The sequence below is a fragment of the Dermacentor silvarum genome, chromosome 2 (genome assembly GCF_013339745.2).
Source record: "Dermacentor silvarum isolate Dsil-2018 chromosome 2, BIME_Dsil_1.4, whole genome shotgun sequence".
NCBI classification, from domain to species: Eukaryota; Metazoa; Arthropoda; class Arachnida; order Ixodida; family Ixodidae; genus Dermacentor; species Dermacentor silvarum.
This window is the reverse complement of record NC_051155.1, coordinates 165,532,063-165,551,838: the sequence shown is the minus strand read 5'-3', so window position 1 is coordinate 165,551,838 and position 19,776 is coordinate 165,532,063. Positions and strand designations below refer to the sequence as shown.

The 19,776-nt window shown below is 44.2% G+C and overlaps 1 protein-coding gene across 2 annotated transcripts in view; it reads right to left on the bottom strand.

Annotated features, from left to right (window-relative positions):
• The window catches only part of LOC119440535 (cathepsin B-like), a 329,365-nt gene that overhangs the window by 73,588 nt on the left and 236,001 nt on the right, over nucleotides 1-19,776 (bottom strand). Inside the window, exon 1 of one of the 2 annotated variants that reach the window (XM_049661837.1) lies at nucleotides 183-191. The exons of the other annotated variant lie outside the window; for it this stretch is intronic. The gene's annotated coding sequence lies outside the window, so the exon portion shown is untranslated. Of the gene's footprint in view, nucleotides 1-182; nucleotides 192-19,776 lie in introns of those variants that run through there. 2 annotated transcript variants of the gene reach the window in all.

Below are 19,776 nucleotides of genomic sequence, written 5' to 3'. Positions count from 1 at the left end.
AGGAGTATGCTATATCTAGACAAAGAGAAGGTAATCCCTTGCAATCTGGAAGCTAAATTTAAAAACAAGATTTTCCTGAACAGTTAGCCAACATTTCCAATTATATGGCTTCATGATAAGTTATGTTGGTGTACACACATTGACCTTACTCCCAAGGGTATTTGCAAAACAATAATAATTACCATGGTACGAACCTACATGTGCACCGGTGTACTTTAACAGGCAGCTCTGTCGTGTAGGGTAGCAGACCGGATGCTCGTCTCGCTGACCTCCCTACCTTTCCTCTCCTTGCTTTCTCCTCTCTCTACTATGCTTCGATCCACTTTTGTCTACATTTCTACTTATAAAGCATGGCTGCAAAGTTGAAACATAGACAGGGATGAAAACAGCACAGACGAAGCGCATCTATAAGCTAATTTATTGAAACAAAAAGAGGGTAATATTTGTGGGCAACAACGCCGTGCGCAAAAGTAATGCGCAAACTGAGCTTGACACGTGCGGCTTACCTATTAGTGCTTTTCTTTAGCAACTAATTAAGCCAAATTATTTGATGTGCTCATGCTCCAGATTTCTTCTCTGGATGCCCAGGAAAGACAATTGCCTCTCTGTGAGCGCGATCGACGGTGAACGTATGCGTGTGCCGTAGTTTCCCAAAATCATACTATACGCTTCTACAGTTGTTCTTCTAAGCCTGTCTTTGCTGCTTGCCGAAACTGTTGTGTCCTTGAAATGGCTGAAGCAAGATGCCGGACAGGAGTGCTGATGTCTGCCTTGCGTGGATAACGAATTTTCATCTCCTGTGATTGCAATTAGGTTTGGTGTGATGGCTCTCGCGGAATCGACGGCTAGGCGCTTGGGCAGGATCCTGCGTGCTGCAAGGTTAGTACATCCATGCTGTATGTACAAGACGTGTAGCGCGAAAGCTATCTTGCCATTTGATTTAAACCACACTAAACTTATCAATACAGGTATTGCAAAATCTTGCATGATGCAGACCGTCACAAAATCGCGCGAGCACAAAGCAAGCTAGAGCTTGCAGCTGCAAGTAGAGCGCCTGGGAAGGAGTGTATTGCCGATGACAGTTATAGTGGCAGTGACAGAAAGTTGCCTGAAGGGGATACATTCGCCGAGGAAAGCGAAGGAAGAGAGCCAGCAACCAGTAGTTGTTTTGCCTTACATACACACAGTAGCACATAGATTTGGAAAAGGTGGCTTCCCAGTATGATGTGCAGGTGGTATTCTCGGCGCCTAGGAAGATGATAGGTTTGTGTAGAGAGTAAACGTAGAGAACAGTGAGGGAGACCTCCGAGTCGCAGAATCTGGTGTCAAACATGTAAGGAAATTTGTTGAGTGCTTGGGTAGGAGTGGTGTATTAGGGTTCTTCTGTTTTGTGGAGCATTCTACAAAGGACAGACGGTCACGTGCCTCAATAAAAGTCTCCGGGAGCACAACAACTTGTATATTAGAGTGGCATAAGAAGGGTATCTTACTCTCCACTGCTCTAGGTGAGAGTGTTCACTGAATTTTAAGGGCACAACAGTTTTGGCAAGCAGCAAAGGCAGACTTGAAAGAACAAGTGTAGAAGCGTATAGTATGCTTTCGGGAAAATACGGCATAAGCGTAAGTTCACCGTGGATCGCGCTCACAGACACGCAGTTGTCTTTCCTGGGCGACCAGAGAAAAAAAAAAAAACGGAGCGGGCGCTCATCTAAGAATTGGGCTTAATCAGTTCCATAGGAAGGGTACGAATAGATAAGCCACACGTGTCATGCTCAGTTCACGCATTGCTCTTCGCGCATGGCGTTGTTGCCCACAAAGTTCACCCCTGTTTGTTTTAATAAATCAGCTGGTAGATGCGATTCCTCTGTGCTGTTTTCATCCCTGTGTATGTTTCAACTTTAGAGCTGCTCTATAAGTACAAGTGTGATACTCCAACTAGTACCAGCGCATGCCTTAATCAATATAATTTGCCTACATTGTTGTTTTCTCGTGCGGGGTACTAAATCAAAAATTTATCTCCCGTCGTTACTACGACTACACTAAATGAGTTACATGGACGATCTGTAATCTAGGTTTTCTTAACTATGCCTAACCTAACTTTATACAAATGAATATATTCGTTGAACTCTTGTTTAGGTACAGGATTACTACTGGTACTTTCCAGCAAATATATTTGAATCACGAAGGATTGGACTTTACCGTCCCGGGATCGAATCCCGGCCATGGCGGCTGCATTTCGATTGGAGCGAAATGCGAAAACAACCGTGAACTTAGATTTAGGTGCACGTTAAAGAACCCCAGGTGGTCCAAATTTCCGGAGTCCCCCACTACGGCGTGCCTCATAATGAGATCGTTGTTTTGGCACGTATAACCCCATAATTTAATTTTTAATTTTTGGACTTTACCGCCCAAAAAAACATGCTATAATTTGAGACAAGTAAATACTGTAACGCCACCAGTCTGCACGAACAACGAACCCCAAACTTTAGTTGCCGAAAAATGTTGTACATTGTCAGGAATTCTAACATGCGGTTAAGAGAAACAAAGATACCAATAGTTTCAAGGTTTTATATTATTTGCGCCCAGAACACTGCATTCCTTTGAGTTATTAATTTGATTTTGTCTGTTGTTTAATCGCTCGTCATCCACTGCATAAATATTCGTTGTTAAGCTTAAAGCGACTCACACAAAAAAAAAAAAAAAAGTTACTGGACATTAGTAGAGGCTTTTCAGACTTACTATTGCCTTTCACGAGCGCAATGTGAAATGTGAGTTGGTGATGAAATATGGAAAACTTGCCTTTTGCCACAAATCCTACAGACCTCCATACTCCTTGATTAATAAATTATTAATGAATTAAGGAATTTATTTATTTATTTATTTATTTATTTATTTATTTATTTATTTATTTATTTATTTATTTATTTATTTATACTCAGTTTAGTGAATTATCGCGTTATATGGCCACTGTGCGTCTCTAATAAATAAATTCTAAAAAATGCTACAGAAATGTTACATTTTTCACACTGCCGACACAAAGGTTAGCGCAGAGCCTGTTCAGGCGATTTTTTTCCTTTTTTGTGCTTGTCAGGTCCTAGATTTTTTATAAGCATGTAATTCTGAACCTCTATCCACAAAACAAAAATTTTAGTCAAGAACTGTTCGTAAGAGCCTATTGTAACACCTGTCACACTATTACCGAAACCGGCAGGGCACACGACGTTTAAGAATGCAAAGTTTCGCAAATTTTTTTACAGGGTTTTTGTTGACGTGCAAATGTATCTATGCTTCTGGCACGATAGCATTACTTTCTTTCTTGCTTTTTTTTTTTTTTTTTTTGAGGTGTCGCTGCTCAGCTTAGTAGAGAATTATAGCGTACAATCCTCGACGCCGATGTTGTTATCATCGCACAAATTTCGCAAGTATTTGTCAAATACACCTGTTATTACCCCAAGATGTAACGAGTCGAGAAAAAATATTACCATGTAATAAGTGTGTTGCCTTTCAACAGCGCAGTGAAGCAAACTTATTTTAGATGTCAACGATTCTTACGGAACAAAACCGTTGCGTTTTCTAAGGAAAAGGTCATGAACCACATCAAGAGCACGCTGTGCAAGAATTGAATGATGAGTTGCAAGCAGCACTTCGAGAAAAGAAATAAAAAAAAAACGACTGCCATAGTCGGTGAAGTGTTAGACTCCGGCAAATACTTCCGATCCAGATGGCGGAGGCTAAACGAGGTTGAGTTGCAATGTGGAAGCGTTGTTGGTTGAGCCAGCGGCGCCTGACAAGGCGCTGACGCGGTATACGCGAAAAAGAAGACGTGAACAGGCTCACAGAGAAAGTCAATAGATGAGAGAGATCGGAGTATTTGTTCTTGTTATAACGCGCGCATGCACATGCTCGCATAAGTGTACATGTATACGAGCACAAGCCTTATCAAAAGGTAAGCGTAGCCATATTTTGTTTATTCGCATGCGGCGGGTTGAGTACACTTGAAAACTTCCGGCTGCCGCGGGTCGTGCTTCTATACTCCGTCTCTGCTTCGAAAGTTTGTATTTTGCAACATGGTATGGTGTTTGTTCAACACTCTTGTTTGTAAAGCAGGGAAAGAAGCCGTAGCCACCGCCAACGTTCTCCCCTCGAAAAGCAATTTTTTAGGCTATATACCGTGACCACACTTTTCCTCTTATTTATTATTATTCGCGCTTCCATACGTCGAAGGAAAACGTATAATCGTTGCCATCACGTGACGATAGTGTTTTGTACGTGATAACTAATTTCTACTTGAAGAAGGAAAAAAAAAAGAACAACTGGCTTGCAGTGTTCTGAAGAAACAGTCGCCTCAAATTGGATCACGAGTTGGTTCAATGTAAATGTATAACGCGCACGCCGAGGGGCTGAACGTGTGCAGTGTCACTGAGCTCTTGTACCTTTCATGAAGCTTGCGAGGGCGTGTTAACGACTTCTTGATTGCACTCTGCCTACATGAGTTACGCACACCGCACTTACGTACTAGTCACAATTGGTCAGTGGCTATGGTTGATTTAGTGAGTTATGCATTCATTTAGTTTAAAGATACCGGTAATTGTGGCGTCGCCGACTTCGACCCAAACTATACTTGCTTGAATGAATAACGAATGATAATGCTGTGACAAATGAATTCCTTAGAGCAATTTTTGAAACATCCAGTAGCCAGTCAATTGCATAAGCACGAAAGACAAAATCCACTGACTGGTCATGGTATGACCTCAGTGAGAGGTAGTGGGTGAGCGTTTTGGGGATTTCATTAGGGCTACACGACTGTCTCTGATGGTTCCTGATCGCAGACTATGTGGCAATTACAGCGTTTCTCTTTGTGACTTAACTGTTCTTATGCGAGCGGCTGCTGCGCGTGCGGCTGCGAAGTTCATAATTTCTGTAGAGTCTAATTTCTCTTTGCGTCCCTTTTTCGTTCGTGTGGCAATTCACTGTTGTGGCAGACCAGTAATACATTGGTTGCCAACATCTGCGTTGGGATAATTAATAGTTAAGCCAGGGAGTCAAAGCTAGCCTGGATCCCTCAATTAGTACATCTATTCGTCCAGATGTATAAATATCCGCGAGATATTTCACGAGACGAAATATGGTTGAGCTCGGTTCGCTCATTCGGTGATCATGTTCACTGAAATCTCTGGACCCAAAAATATTCTTTTGAATTATGCAACTGCACCGAGAGCTGGTGTGAAAGCGGCGATAGCGTTTAGGATTTCTTGTTTTCCATTCAAAGACGCTTCTTCTTTGTCATCTGTGGGAGTTCCTCAATTATTCGAAAAAGGCCAGACCGCATAGGAGTGCCGGCCAGCTGTTCGAAGCTTTCATAGCTAGACTCATTTTACTGTTAGATTTGCCGTGCTTTTCTTATGAAATGTACATTAGTGACGTGGATTGCAGCCAAGCCTCGTTTCTTATTTCGAATGATGACCGCTATAGTAAACTTTACGGCATTGAAACAGCCTAATATTGAGTCTAAAATGGCTCGCCTAAAAACACAGTTTTACTAGCGTAGCTTCAATGAGCAGAAGAAACACTCAATCTTTAAGCTTTTTACACAGTGTGCATTAGGCTCATTACAAGCGACTCAATATTTCGTGCTTTTATTGTCTTGTAATTTACGTGGCACGCAGCGCACTTTGCTAGAAAGAAAAAAAAAGGCTAGCAGTCAGAGATTCAAAATTGAAGACGGAACCTCATTGTGTGCTGCCAAGGCGCTCGTAAAATTCTCACAAGGTACAAGCCTTAGCGAACTATACATAATTGATGGCAATGATAGATTTAAACTGAGGCGAAATAGACTACGCTTCTTTCACTGCGCGTCGCCTTGCTATCAGGCACACTTTGGCGTTCACGCTCCAGCTGAGTGTCACAGAAGAGTTTGAGAAAAATGTGGGACAGGGGCAGTGCGGGTGTCAGTTGACGTGTCCGCACTGTCGTTTCGATAAGCGATCGCATTAATAACTATCCCGTCTTTCGCCTTCGCTTATTCAACGTTTTGATATACAAGTACACACGTTAATCGAAATAAACGTTACTAGACTTTAGGACGAGTTGTGTATATCTTAAGATCCTTTTTGCTCGACAGAGGCAGTGAAATCAGTCTTTATGCATAAGGTGTGTTAGAGGAAGTGTTGTGACACAATGTATTTCGGTGCTCCCGGCCGCGGCCCCTCACATCGATAGGGGTGAAATTCTAGAACCGCTGGTATCCATACGTTAGGCGCACGTCAAAGTGTCCCAGGCAGTCAGAATTATTTCGGAGTCTCTCACTACGGCGTGCTTCATTATCATATCGTGTTTTCTTGGCGCCTAAAGCCCAAGAATTTAATTTCTTTATCATAGACTTCCACTCGCTCCTCAGCAGCGTCACCATGTGATAATGTAACAGGTTCTTATTTCGTTGCCTACATTGCAGGAACGCGCGCACCTGGCCTGCTCTGCACGTACGCCTGACAAAACGCAATCTGTAAGTTGCGCAGTCCTCTGACGATGAGGCTAGAAAAGCGGTCTGCGCACCGCATCTAAGAGGGTGGGGTGGGGGTGGTTGCAGTGGGAAGGGGCTCATTTTCAGATGCCGACTGAGTGCCCGAAGAGAGTTAAGCCGTTAAGCCGAATTAAAGGTCGTTCTTGTTTCGCAGCCATGACAATCAATGTAAGCAGCAAGGTATACTCACTACGACATTTACATAACTCATTAATGAAAACAATTCTGCACCGCCCCCTACATCGAATGCGGTTTTCGGACAGGTTAACCTTTTCCCGCCGACCTGTGGAACTTGTAAGGCGTGTGGAAGTCCCAGCTGTTATCACTAAGCACTTTAAAGGTTTAAGCATCTCGAGGCCGAAAGACGCGTCCACTAAAGCTGCTTAATCACTCCGTTGAAGCCTCGAGACCCCGAGCGCGCACTTTCGTAGCATCTCTCTGGGAAACGTCCTGCGCATCTACTATGTAAATGCGAAGGGTTACGGGCGTCTTAATCAGACTTTAGCGGAAGCTCGCTCCACCTCATAGCCAAGTAAGAGAGACGAAAACGCCGTCACACAGTTTATACGCCTGAAGTACTTGAAATCCATGGTATCCTTGATTTGTCTGCGCTATCTGCACTAGTTCAGGGAGTGCAGCACTTTTGTCTTCGATTTTACAGTGCCGCGCGCGCCTCCTGCACCCCGTTCTTCGATTTGACTGCGTGCTAGACAAGTTCTGCACGAGATCACGGTTCTCCTGCAGTCCCAACTTTAGAAGTCTGGGCATCGTGCAAACTCTCGGTTGTAAACGACATATAGCGCAGGGCTAGTTGAGTAATGGTGCGCAGGCGTAAATATCTCCCGCTTTGGTTACAACAGTTCCTATAGCTAGCATAAAAAAAAACTGAGGTCCAAGTTCGATTCCTGAATGGTTGTGAGGGAAGCTCAGGAAAGTCATGTGACACGTTAAATTGTATTCGATGACAAGTGCTTCTCTTGGAACGCCTTCTCTTACGTAAAAACAAAAAACAAAAAAAACCACATGCACGCCCACCGTTCCGTTCTCAAGACGTTATACTATCACAATAGCGATTATTTCAATAATTAAAAAGAAAATACCCTTGCATTTGATGCACGCAGATTGTTCTAAAAAAAAATTCGCGACAAGCCTGCACTAAATTTATGGTAGGTGGTTGGCAGATTGCAGAAGCATGTTTGCACAGGAGGCAAGCTTTGAGCGCCGAGTGCTCCAAAGCTAAACAGTTCTATAACCGCGAGGAGCACCACCAACTAAAAAAAATTGGGCTCCAATCCACGCTGTGAAGGTGCTTGGCCAGCGAAGCTGTGGAATCGCCTGATCCGATAGGGCAATTTGACGACGCCTTGAACTAGGTCCTGCCGAGCCTCGGCATGACACCGTTGTGGCCATTGACGTTGCTGTTCCTTTCGTCGCTCATGGTATTCGCGCTGCTCTTGAGGCGCCTTAAGTGGGCGTGGCTTGCTTTGGGGAGGAACCGCTGCGTCCTGCCCGTGGCCGCTCCCGTTGCCGCTCATCGTGTTCACGCTGCTCGTAGGGAGTCCTAACTATGCTGGGGCCTTTCCATAGCGCTATCACAACACAAATAAAATCAGTTGCTAGGCGGGTTCTTCTTTTACATATGGAAGTGTTGTGATGTCACTCCTTGCGTTGTATGGTACAGTTACTGCTTCCTGGCAAATGCACCTTATGCAACCATAATATTTATCGAGAAACACTGCGGATAACGCTATGCGCGAAGGCGAACTTTCTCGTTCCTTTTTTCCCGCACAGCCGGCGCCGCCGCTGCCACAGATGCGCGGAGGCGAGCGCCATATGGTGGTGCTGCAGGAACCCAGTGGTGCACGCGGTGCGCGCCTTCCGCTGTGATTGGTTGAGTTTCTGGCCACGGAGACGAATAAATCCCGGGAACCTAGTCATAGACAGCTTCGCTGTAAAACGAACCCGTAGAACGTCACGACGGCCATAGCATACGCTACGACACAATGCGCCAAACGCGCGAAATGCGCGAGGAGACAACAAACCTTGCACGTTTCTATTCATTTGCGAAGTAAACATGAGCGTTAAATCATGCACTGCACTTAAACGTTTTGAACTGGCACTAGCACGGTACCGCGTCGGAACTAGTGCAGCAAGTGCAAATCGAAGAGACTTTCAGTAGTCGCCTCGCAGGTTGAAATGACCAACGAACATTTGGCTCCGCTTGTTTGCGCTTCCATATAGGCTGCGCCGAATGCTTGTCTGCTTTCTTGTCGATGTTTTATTGTCTACTTCAGACGCAGAGAGCGGATAAAGCAAGTCATTCCGGAGTACTATACGACTGCGCAGTACCATACCCGACTTGCGGCGTTTAAAAAAAAAATAGACTGTCCGAGTCAACGCATTCTCTAAATGTATGCCTATACTGATTATTGTTGGGTGACTGCCAGTGTTGGTCAAGAGCTGTAAACAAGCTGCCAGTTAATAGAGGAGAAAGTAGCGAGAACGAAAAGCAGGTGACGGGGATTTTTAAAATAATTTTATTCGTTTTTTGTTTCTACAAAACCCGATTCTTGGACCACCCACCCCAGGGCATAGTTTCAAGTTTACTGCAGGAAACAATTGCGTTGCGATGGTTCAGTTGTTATGAGAGGGATCAGTAGCGCATTAATTTGCCTAATCTTCGGCCTTGTGGCTATAGACGTTCCCGGGGTGCGACTTTCGGACGCATTGTCTTTCTAAATTTTCAAAGAGCCGATCCTAAACTAATGCTGATATTCCTTACTTTCTCACCGATTACTGGGGGCATCTCAGTGAGAATTGTACGAGTGCAAATTTTCTTATCTCGTTAATTCACCCAATCCTTCGTGTAATGGACTCTGTTCTCCTTTCCTTGCCACCCATCCTGTTACTCTAATAGGCCAAACGCTGCTCCCCTTGTTTGGCCCACCGAAATCGACTTCCTCCTTTCAAGCCCGACTGAGCCATCAGCTACCCATGTTTGCTGTTTAATTCCTACCACATTTTTCCGACGTCTCCATCACTGATATACCTATAGGGCACGTCTCGGTGGGACGGCAATATGCGAATGGCGAAATAGCAGACATATGTTAAGGTAAGACCTCACGATTTTGTAATTGCTGTTTAGGAAATGGCGAACGGAGGTCTCGTAGCGACTGCTTGGAAAAGTTGGATACGTCTTAAAAGGAGACAACCGCACGTTTTGATTGGATTGCAGTCGTGCCTCGTAATCACAGTTGCGCTACGTCCCCCTGTCCCGCACCTCAAATCGACTGCGTAAATGTCACGCCTTTAAAAAAATATGGTTTACCGTCGTTCTCTTCGTGCATGGCGCATTCCAAGGCCAGATCAGCTTGAGGCAGGAAGGTTTCATCCTCAAAGTCGGTGGCGCTGTTTTCACGGCGAGTTTAGAACCACCCTCGTTCCGGCATCTTATCGTGAAAAGGACTATTTAGAGTAATGGCGTATCCAGAAGTGCTTGAAGTGCCTTCGACGCAGAGAGCGAAGGGTGTAAAAAAGAAGAGATCGCTGGGATGAGAGGCAAGACGAAGAAACTTTGGGTCGTTCGAGCGTGGCGTCGGCCACGTTTCGACAGAGGCACGTCCTCGGCTCAAAGGCTCGCCCATTTTCATGACTCTCGTGACGCCTCAAAGCTCTAGGGACGAAAAAAAAAAAACTAAGTTTTCATGCGTCGCATTTTGCTGGCGCACTATACGGAAGATCTACGACAGCTCGTCACATATAGCGGCGGCGAGCGTCGGCGCATCAAGTGCCACGTAAGCTCGACGCCGCCGGCTTTTCTTTTCGGTGCGAAGACGTTTGAGGTAGGCTTCCACGCAAATTGGAGATATGAATGCGACGGCGTTCTGAATGCATCCGCAGGTCTGTGTCTCAGGGTGGAGACGCTGGCATCCGCACCACGGAAAAGTACACCCAGGTCACGCAGAGTAACCTGCACTTCGGATTTCAGAATCGCCTGTCGTTACGAGTGCAGCACGCGCCACGCATTTTCGTCTCGTGATCGTAGTCATCCAGGTCTCCAAAGTATGCTTTAAAAGGAGTGATGAGTGCCTGATATGGCGGCGTGGGGCCGTGGTTAATGCGTGAGAAAAAACACTCAAAAAGTAAAACAAGAAAGAAAGAAAAAGCAACTGCATGAGAAGAGAGAGCAAGGAGAGGAATGGCAGGGGGGTCAACCACAACAGCATCCGGTTTGCTACCCTGCACACGGGGTGAAGGAAAGGGGGAATAGAAAGAGTAACATAGGGAGAGAATGAGTACTGAGTACACGTGGGACGATGTACAGGGACACTGCATGAGAAGGCTACTATGAAGCCTGTGGGCATCCATAGCTTTGCAGTGTGGTGGAAGATGGTCCATTCTACGCGTGTTTAGGCAAGAAATAAGTAGTCATGCAATAGTAGCTTTGATGCTACATTCATCCTGCTTTGTCTTCAGCGTGGAGAGAAGGTGCTTTTTCTAACGATTTTTTTTTAAATCTTGAGAACAATGGTTTCATCTGTAAAGCAGTGCTCTTCCACATACTGTTACTGTAAAGGACAGTATCTGCAGCCCTCGAGAGTTGGCTAGACTATTGAGGCATAAATTTTTTTACTAGTCGTATAATAAGAGAGTGGGCAAAGGTGAGCGATATGAATGTATTTACTTCCGGTCATTACTACCGGATAGCATGCGAAAACACGACGCGGACAGGCACCGCTGAAGTAGAGCTACTGCATTTATTTATTTATTTATTTATTTATTTATTTATTTATTTATTTATTTATTTATTTATTTATTTATTTATTTATTTATTTATTTATTTATTTATTTATTTATTTATTTATTTGTTTTATCAATCGAAGTCAATTTTTCGAGGTAAAAGAGCGGGATATTACGTGTTTTACGACTAGAACGCAACGGCTTGCACTAAGGACGGTGCGAGGTTTCACGAAGCTACATACCGGGAGGCCTTGCATTCGTAGTGTAAGCATAGTCGTTTATTTGAGGACTCGGATACAAGCGAAGAGCTTTAGCGTGTATAGGGCAAATGCACAAGCTTATGTGACTACTGAGACTGTGACTACTGAACAGCTTTAGCAAAACTTAGCCCTAAGGCATACTCATCGGAACTTGGCGGCGTGCATCCTATACCGTCGTCACAATAAAGTTACCTTCTTTCCCGGGAGGTGTTAACGCTCACAGCCAATGGAAGGGGTAACGGGCTTTACCCTTATCTTGTGCTACCTTAACCACTAAGATAGCGCTGTAAAAATGTGTTCGAGTGCTTTTAGATTTTCAGAATGTCGCATAACCTTTGTATAGACACAACACGTAATAACAAACGTGACTGTACACTTTCAGCACATTTGTCTAAAGGACAGCCAATGGCAAGATGTGATTGCATTTCAGTTTGCGTCCTCTCTTTTAACTTGCCAGCTTCATTTGATTTTGTCAAGAACCCCCCCCCCCCCCCCCTGCACCAAAACAAAATAAGAATAAGCATAGGCATTCATAGCTAGAAAGTTACAACATTCTTCTCCCGGATTGGGCGCTACAGACACAGACAACTTCCTGCCTCGAACGCAAGTGACAACAGCGACGAAAAAGGGCTAAAACCAGCTTCTTTGGAATGCATCAAACGGCTACAGCGCACTTTATTAATAGCAAATGAACAGTCTAGAACACTGCTGAGCTGACGCAAACGCTAAATATTTAGGTTTGCTAACATAAACAGTACTAAAACACTCTAGTATCTGATTACTGGTCGCGTGTTGGTTATTGCCATTCAAGCACTTACGATAAAACATGCGCACCGTATACCACCGTATACGCCACGTTGTGCCACCGTATGCAAGAACCCTGATGAAGTTACCGAGCATTGCGGCTGGGCCAACGACTATTCTAAAGATGTTGGGCAAGCCCATGCAGCTCCTCTCGCATCGTAACGCGAAGCAAGGCAATTATTTCTTACGCCTAATTTCTTTTGTTTCATTCTGCAAAAATCTGAAGGCTTTTATTATTACAATTTCTTGCGGTTAAAATCAAGCGCGAAGTCGTAACTTTGTCCTTGACACTTGTCTAGTTACCAAGTCTTGGCTTATGCAAACAAAAATGCCAGTATGTGATAACGCTTAATTTCGCTGACAGTTATTAATTTTTTTAGTAGGTACTGCTTTTTGGGCAGATAACGGCGTTCCCTTTTTTTTATGAAGTATGCTATAGAAATAAAACAAAGAACACAGGAAAACAGAGGCAGGTAAATACCTCGTTCCACTTCGAGTTTCAGAGCGCCCGGCCACGTCTGCCTGGTGAAGCAGCACTGCTAGACGAGCTGTCAGCCAATTTATACATCCATCACTGCTTCGTTAAGACAGCTACACTTTCGTATTTCGTATGCTCAGCTGCTTCATCTCAGCGAAATTAAGAGAAAAAAAAACTTTTAGCAGAAGTTCTTTAGATTTCTTGCGTGTGATGATAGCTTTTGTTCTTCAGTTTCTTTCTTTGCCTTTGAACGTCGTGAGGTCTGGCTACAAGTGAAGTTCGGCCTCGAACTAATCCTGTGCGAAGCACCTACGTTATCCCGAAAACTACTATTTTCGCTTCAGCCGGGCCGTGACTTGCGAACAATTCTGCGTCGTTAAAAAAATTGTGAATGGTGAGCGAATTTTCTTTCTAAAAACATTTGCAAGTTTTATTAAGGCAATACATTTAAACACAAAGGTCCCCAGAGTCGAGCTCTCCCTTCTGCTCTTAATGACGGTGATGGTAATTTGCTTCAATTAAAAGATTTTCCTTTTTGTATGCTTCTCGCGGACATACGTTTCCTGAAAGATAACCGTTTCTCAAACATTCGAGCTTTTTCAAGCCTTTCTTACAACGCCCATTAAAACTTGTGCTCAACCGTTCTTTCGTGTTTAACATAAACTATCGCCCCATCTACCGCGTACTTTTTGTGGTAATCTCCAGCAAGACAGGATTACTGAAATATCGATTAGTCATGTTGCTGTAGTCGATGCCCTTAATGAAGTGAAGGCTTTTTAAGAAAACAGAAGGCGACCGTTTAGCGTATGCTAGATGAAGTTTGCTTGTGTACAACCACAACATCCTTCTTGCTTACGATTTAATAAATTCACATCTTTGAGTAACAAGCTCACACTCAAGATTTTCAGGCACTTTACACTATTATTTGCCGGTTGCCTCTCAATTGGTTGGTGGCTTTTTAGAAATATATATATATATATATATATATATATATATATTTCGATGGGAGCGAAATGCAGAACACACCCGTGTACTTAGATTTAGGTGCAGGTTAAAGAACCCGCAGTGGCCCAAATAAATCCGGCGTCCCCCACTACGGCGTGCCTTTGGCGCGTAAAACCCCATAATTAATTAATCATTTTCAGGTCTTCCGGAAAGTGCCTCGAGCGGCCCGTCACGCGGCAATTTTTCGTGTATTCGCGGGCTTCTGTCAGGCTCGTAAAAACACTTTTATGTAGCACGCACTGAGCAACAGAAAGCTGTATCGGGAGTTTTTCATGTTGCTCTACAATTTTCTCATTGACACTTTTTACCTAATTATAATATTTGAGAAGTTTATTAAATAATTGGGACTAATTATATAATTAGGCGGAATGCAAAAAAAATCTGAGTATCTCCAAGTGATGACATACAACGTTACCTTGGTTCTGTTCAGCTACGTGGCATTTGCATACTTTTTAAATCTTGGCGCATGTTAGTTGGGACGCCCTGTATACTATAATTGGTTGCATTTAGCCCCTTAAGGGGAAGTTTTACTCCTGGGCCAACTTCTATTTCCTTATTAAAAACTTGTAAAAAGCATAAATCCATTTGTTAAACAGCCACTGGACCAATATGAATTGTTGCATTTGGGAGAGGGCTGAGTTTTACTGAATTTGTTTTTATGGCATGCCCCATAATCAGATAGTGATTGTGACACGTAGAACACCAGAATTTAAAAAAAAAACTTCGTACCAAAACAAGACTTCCAAGTTCTGCTTTTGCATATGTTAGAGATCTCAAGCCGACAAATGGGGCAGAAAAATGTTCACCTTACGTTACATATTTACAATGTTATAGAGAGTCTTGAAATAGTCCTACTTAACAAATCAGTGACATACTTCAGAGCGGTGTATAATACACCAATCTTGTTCTATGGGTGCAGATTACACAAATCTGATATCGTTATCTAATACTGAGTTATCGAGTCGTTAATTTGACGCTTTAATTTCCTGAAATCATGCTATTTTGATGTTCTCTACAGAAAATCGATAGGCTAAATGAGAAATACACAGCTGCCTATAGTTGGTATACACTTTAACGTCTTCTCTTGAATATAAGAAGCGAGAAGTCCCCTTATCCTTTGTTACCAATACGCTGACAGTTGCTATGATGTTGCGCCTCTGCGGACGATGTCGCGGGTCAGATCCCGGTTGCGATGGCCGCATTATGATGGGGGTGGTTGGCATAAACGCTCATCTACCGTGCTTTGGGTGCATGTTAAAGAAACCGAGATGGTCGAAATTAATCCGGAGTCCATTACTCTGGCTTAGAGCACTGCACGGGCCGATTTATGCGGCCCGGGCCCGGCCCTGGCCCGTTTTTACATTGGGCGGCCCGCCCGAGCCCGATCAAAACATTTATGGCGAGACCCGGGCCCGGCCCGGGCCCGGAAATAATCTACGTTACCCGCCCGGACCGGCCCGCCCCCCCCCCCCCCCCCTTTACCTTAAGCCCGAGCCCGGCCCGAGCCCGACTCGAAACCGGCCCGAACCCGGCCCGAGACCGAAAAATACATGTTTTTCAGAGTTGAGAAGCCCGAGAATAACTCGCAGAAAGCCCGAGCCCGGGCTTTCGGGTAAGCCCGAGCCCGTGCAGTGCTCTACTCTGGCTTGCCTCAAAACCCACTGTGCAGTTTTGGATCGTTATACACCTAAATAAAATAATGACGCTGAGTTTATGTGCACAACGCGTTCAGCAAAACACATTTTCTTGCAAGGATAGGCAGAAACGTAAGAAACGGCCACTTTCCTTATCATGGGCGGGTTTATGCAAGCTATGGTTTTGTGCATTCGATACGTTATAACACTGCAATTTAGGAGGTATTAGTACTCGAGATATTTCAATTTTATCCACTCAATATGCGTCCCCGCAACGCGCAGTCGTATTTCGATCACCCAGTCTGCCTGCTGATACGACTTAAGTGGTTTTGAACAGCCTCTCTACAGTCTGGCTTCGTAACCTGTGTGAATAAAGCTTGCGCCCGACGGGAGGGAAATAATTGAAATTTCAACGCCAGAGTCTTGGCCGAGCACGTTCTACAAGAGAGTGGGATTTTCCAATTCAAGATGTAAGGTCACGCGGGAAGTTCAAGGCAGGAGAGGCCCTCCCTCCCCGCAGTGTGAGAGCAAGGCAAGAATATCATCCAAACTAAGTTTCCTCTGTCTACTCTGTACTGAACGTAACGGAATGTGCAGATTAGAAGATGAGACAAGTGGCGAATACACGAAAAAGAGAAGGAGAAAAGCAATGGCGAGGAAGCGTGTACCACTTGTTATAGGTTTTCATATTGTTCGCAGGAGAAAGAGGTAAAACTCATTTATAGAGAGGCGGGGAGCAAGCTTTGCTCGGTCTTAGTACTCTGCGCTGGAGAAGTTGGAAGACGGGGAATGAAGCAACCACGAGGATGAAGCGAAAAGAGCGCGTATTTACAAGTAGACAACCTTAGACAGCTCCGAGTGTCTCGTAAGAAGGATAGAGGTGAGTTTCTAACCACCGTTGTGCTGTTTACGTCAGGTCAAGGGGCCGAAACAAAGCCATAAGACAGTGGCCGGCAGTTCGGTAATTTGCGCGTCGATGACAGCCTGGTCTAATGCCCCTGCGTTCTTTCTTCTTAGTAGTCGCGATCTTTCTAGCACGATAAAGAGCTCTTTGAAAATTAAGTGGAGAGCTGTCAGAAAGAAAGTGCTTGATTGTGTCCTCGGAGCCATGGATGTCACAAGCAGGGCTCTCGCCTTTTCTAATGCGCAGTGAATACGCGATAAGCGCTTGTGAATGCCACGTCGAGACACAGAGAGAACAGACGCGTTGGTTCAGCCTATAATTTCCGTGGGCGAATTGCGAGACGCCTAGCGCAGCCATTTCCAAAGCATGGTTCTGAATGGAATTAATGTCTTCCAGATTGTGACGCAAGGACGCAGACCGCCCACAATCTGTTCTGTTATCTAGGAAGCGTTGCTGGACAGCACAGTGGTTTGACATTACGTAATGCGAGATGGCAGCTGCTAGAAGTCTCATAAGTACACTGTATGTGCATAACTTGTGCTTATTGAATGCAACGCAGGGAGTCTAAATACAAGCTAACTTTGTTGAGCCACTGGCCATAACATGGAGAAAACCACTCCTTCTTCCTTAGGTGACGAACATGTGTTATACAAACAGAATCAGCGACAAAGCTTCAGCTTTCTTAAAGCAGTACTAACATGACATTATGGGCTTGTCTTTTTCATGCAATAAATGAAGGTCGACGTCCTCTAAACCATATAAAAAAAGTCTGGCAAGCATCAGAGCACCCCAAGTATTATTTACTTCACTACTTACTTCTGCGAACTGGTTTTGGTTTTGGTAGTCTGGATGTGGGTGTGTCATGATGTCATGATATACTGCCTCCCTCTGTTCCTGCGAATAACGCCGTTGTTGCACGTGTGTGTAGCCAGGAAAAAAAGTGTGCAGCACTCGTGATCATTTCTTTCACGATTAACGTCACCGTACTTAGCCTTATTACTGAACGTCAGCAGATTTTTCAATGTGCCATGACTACACGATAACTTAGTGACGTCAGGTATTGAAACTAATTTTAGCATAAAATTAAAATATTCTATAGCTGTTCTTCAACCTTTACACTTGCGAAGTGTCATCCTTTCACATGACACAAGCGCATGGTAGAGTCTCCACAGCTTATAAAACATGTATCATTACTACTTTAAGGCTGCTTCTAGGGAGATGCCCGTGTTGCACTGTTACAAAGACGAAGCAGCCGAGTCGATTGGCATTGTATTCTATTTTATTAACATTACACTTCAAGCTAAAGGTCTTTAAACAGCGACTACAGGATCGGCTTGTCTTTTTTCGCCCAAAAATGCCTTCACGCCTTGTGTGATGGGAGCTAAATATGGAGCCTAAATATTTCACTAGGGGTGGCCTTCTGGTGGCTGCCAACACATTTTTCACAAGAGCAGCTTATGCTTGTCTGTACATAACGTCGGAGCAATAGCGCAAATAGTGCTATTGCTCCGGTGCCAACACAGGTTAGGATGTACATGCATACGGATGCGCCAGATGCGCTAGTTGTACTGCTTGCAAGTTATGATCCAATATAGCGTGGTAACACCTGGAAATAACAGCAAACGGATGAGGTAATTGCGCGCTCAAAGCTTCCGCGGGCTACTTGCAAACATCCCTCATCTATAAAGTCAGGCTTATTGCTTTCCTGTGAAATATGGGTTGCTCGGCCCTGACGCGGACATTTGCTACAGCCTTTACGATGTTTCTCACGGATACCAGCCCTGTCATTGCGACGTGGGCTGCGTGTTTCTCTCGTAAAATTACTTTCACCAAGTCCCTTTGGGTTTCGCAGAATGCACGGATGGCTCTATTTATCGTATACGGAGACACCGGCTTTAATAAGCACCCGGAGCACAGACACTGATACAGGGCGGCTAATTTATTATTACCGCGAAGCAAAAAACTCTTCTAGTAACTTGTTTCATCATTTCGCTTTTTTTTTCTCTGGTTACCTTTTGGTGGCTTCTGACTTCTTGTTTGGCATCATCTCTGCCTTGATGTTTTGCCCTTGCTCCTCTCTGTAACAAAAAAAATAATAATAATAAAACATCGAAAGAGTTGGCAAGTGAGTTGTTTACAAGGCCTGGGGAATAGGACACCATTAGGTACTACTTTCTGGTCAGGAGTCTTCATTTCTTTATTGGTTTTATTGAATGACTAGGGGAGAGGGTAATGTTTGCTTCCGCATGCGGAGTATCGTAGTTTATTAATAAACCATGGCATTTATTCCCCAAACGAGGTATTAAGCTAAACCTGATGCAAAACAGTAGCTCTGCGCGAAATGTGAGCGGCGATCACTGAGTGGTTTAGCACGAAGCGCCACGTACACCTCGCGCTCCAATTCAAGCAACAGTGAGTATTGTTACGCACTATTCCGTGATCGCCTGATCCCTTCTGCTGAAATCCGCAAGGAAGTTTCATGAAAGTGGCGAATTTTCACCTCGCTGATATTCACAAACGAATCTGTGATCTGTTGCACCTTCGCGATATATTCACTCTCGGATGGGTGACAATTCTCCACTTTCATTGTCCGTGATTGGTATTAGCGCACACGGTGACTGCTTTTCCGAGATTTAAATTCTACTAATGCGCTTTGCGGCGGCTCCAGTTCATGCATTGTGCTCGGTTTGTCGATGCAGAGCACGATTCTGAATTATAAACTCCGTAGATGGACACTGTACATAGCAATAGCTTTAAATGCGCTATATCTGTACCGTTTTCGCAAATATTTAAAATTAAAACAGCTTTCCAGAATTGCAACGTCACAAAGCAACACGCGCAGCCTTTTAAAATTTTTCTAATAAGACAAAACATCGTTTTCGTAGCATTTCTTACGCCTGCTGTAAGGCTTTCTCGGTCTTTTAGAGAAAGTAATTCACATGTGGCGCATTGAAACAAATGACTATTTAAAAGCAAGCCGTCTAATATAGTTACTTTTTTAAGCTGCACCACAATTTTTAATTTTGCCTGTGGCAGATAGCGCAATTATAACCCTTGATCGAAATTACTCGATGAGGCGGCCATTACCTATATAGGAGAAATCAAATTCATTAATTGAATATTTAACATAAGTACGCTAATTAACGTTTTAAACGATTACATTACGGCACATATTTCAATCTACGAATTGTAGCTTGTGAGTATGCGAGGCATATCGACTTTGAACGAATTCTGAGGATGGCACCGGTTTCGAGATATGCGCCGTCAAACTTGGATAGAAATGCGCAGTTGTTCCACTTACTTTTACTGCGCTAGCAATTATATGTACACACCAAATGAATTTTTGCCGTCGGCGCCGGCGTTGGCGTCGCCGTGAGGTAGCATACATATTTAAGTATATGTATGCCACATGCCATGCCTTCTGCGTGACA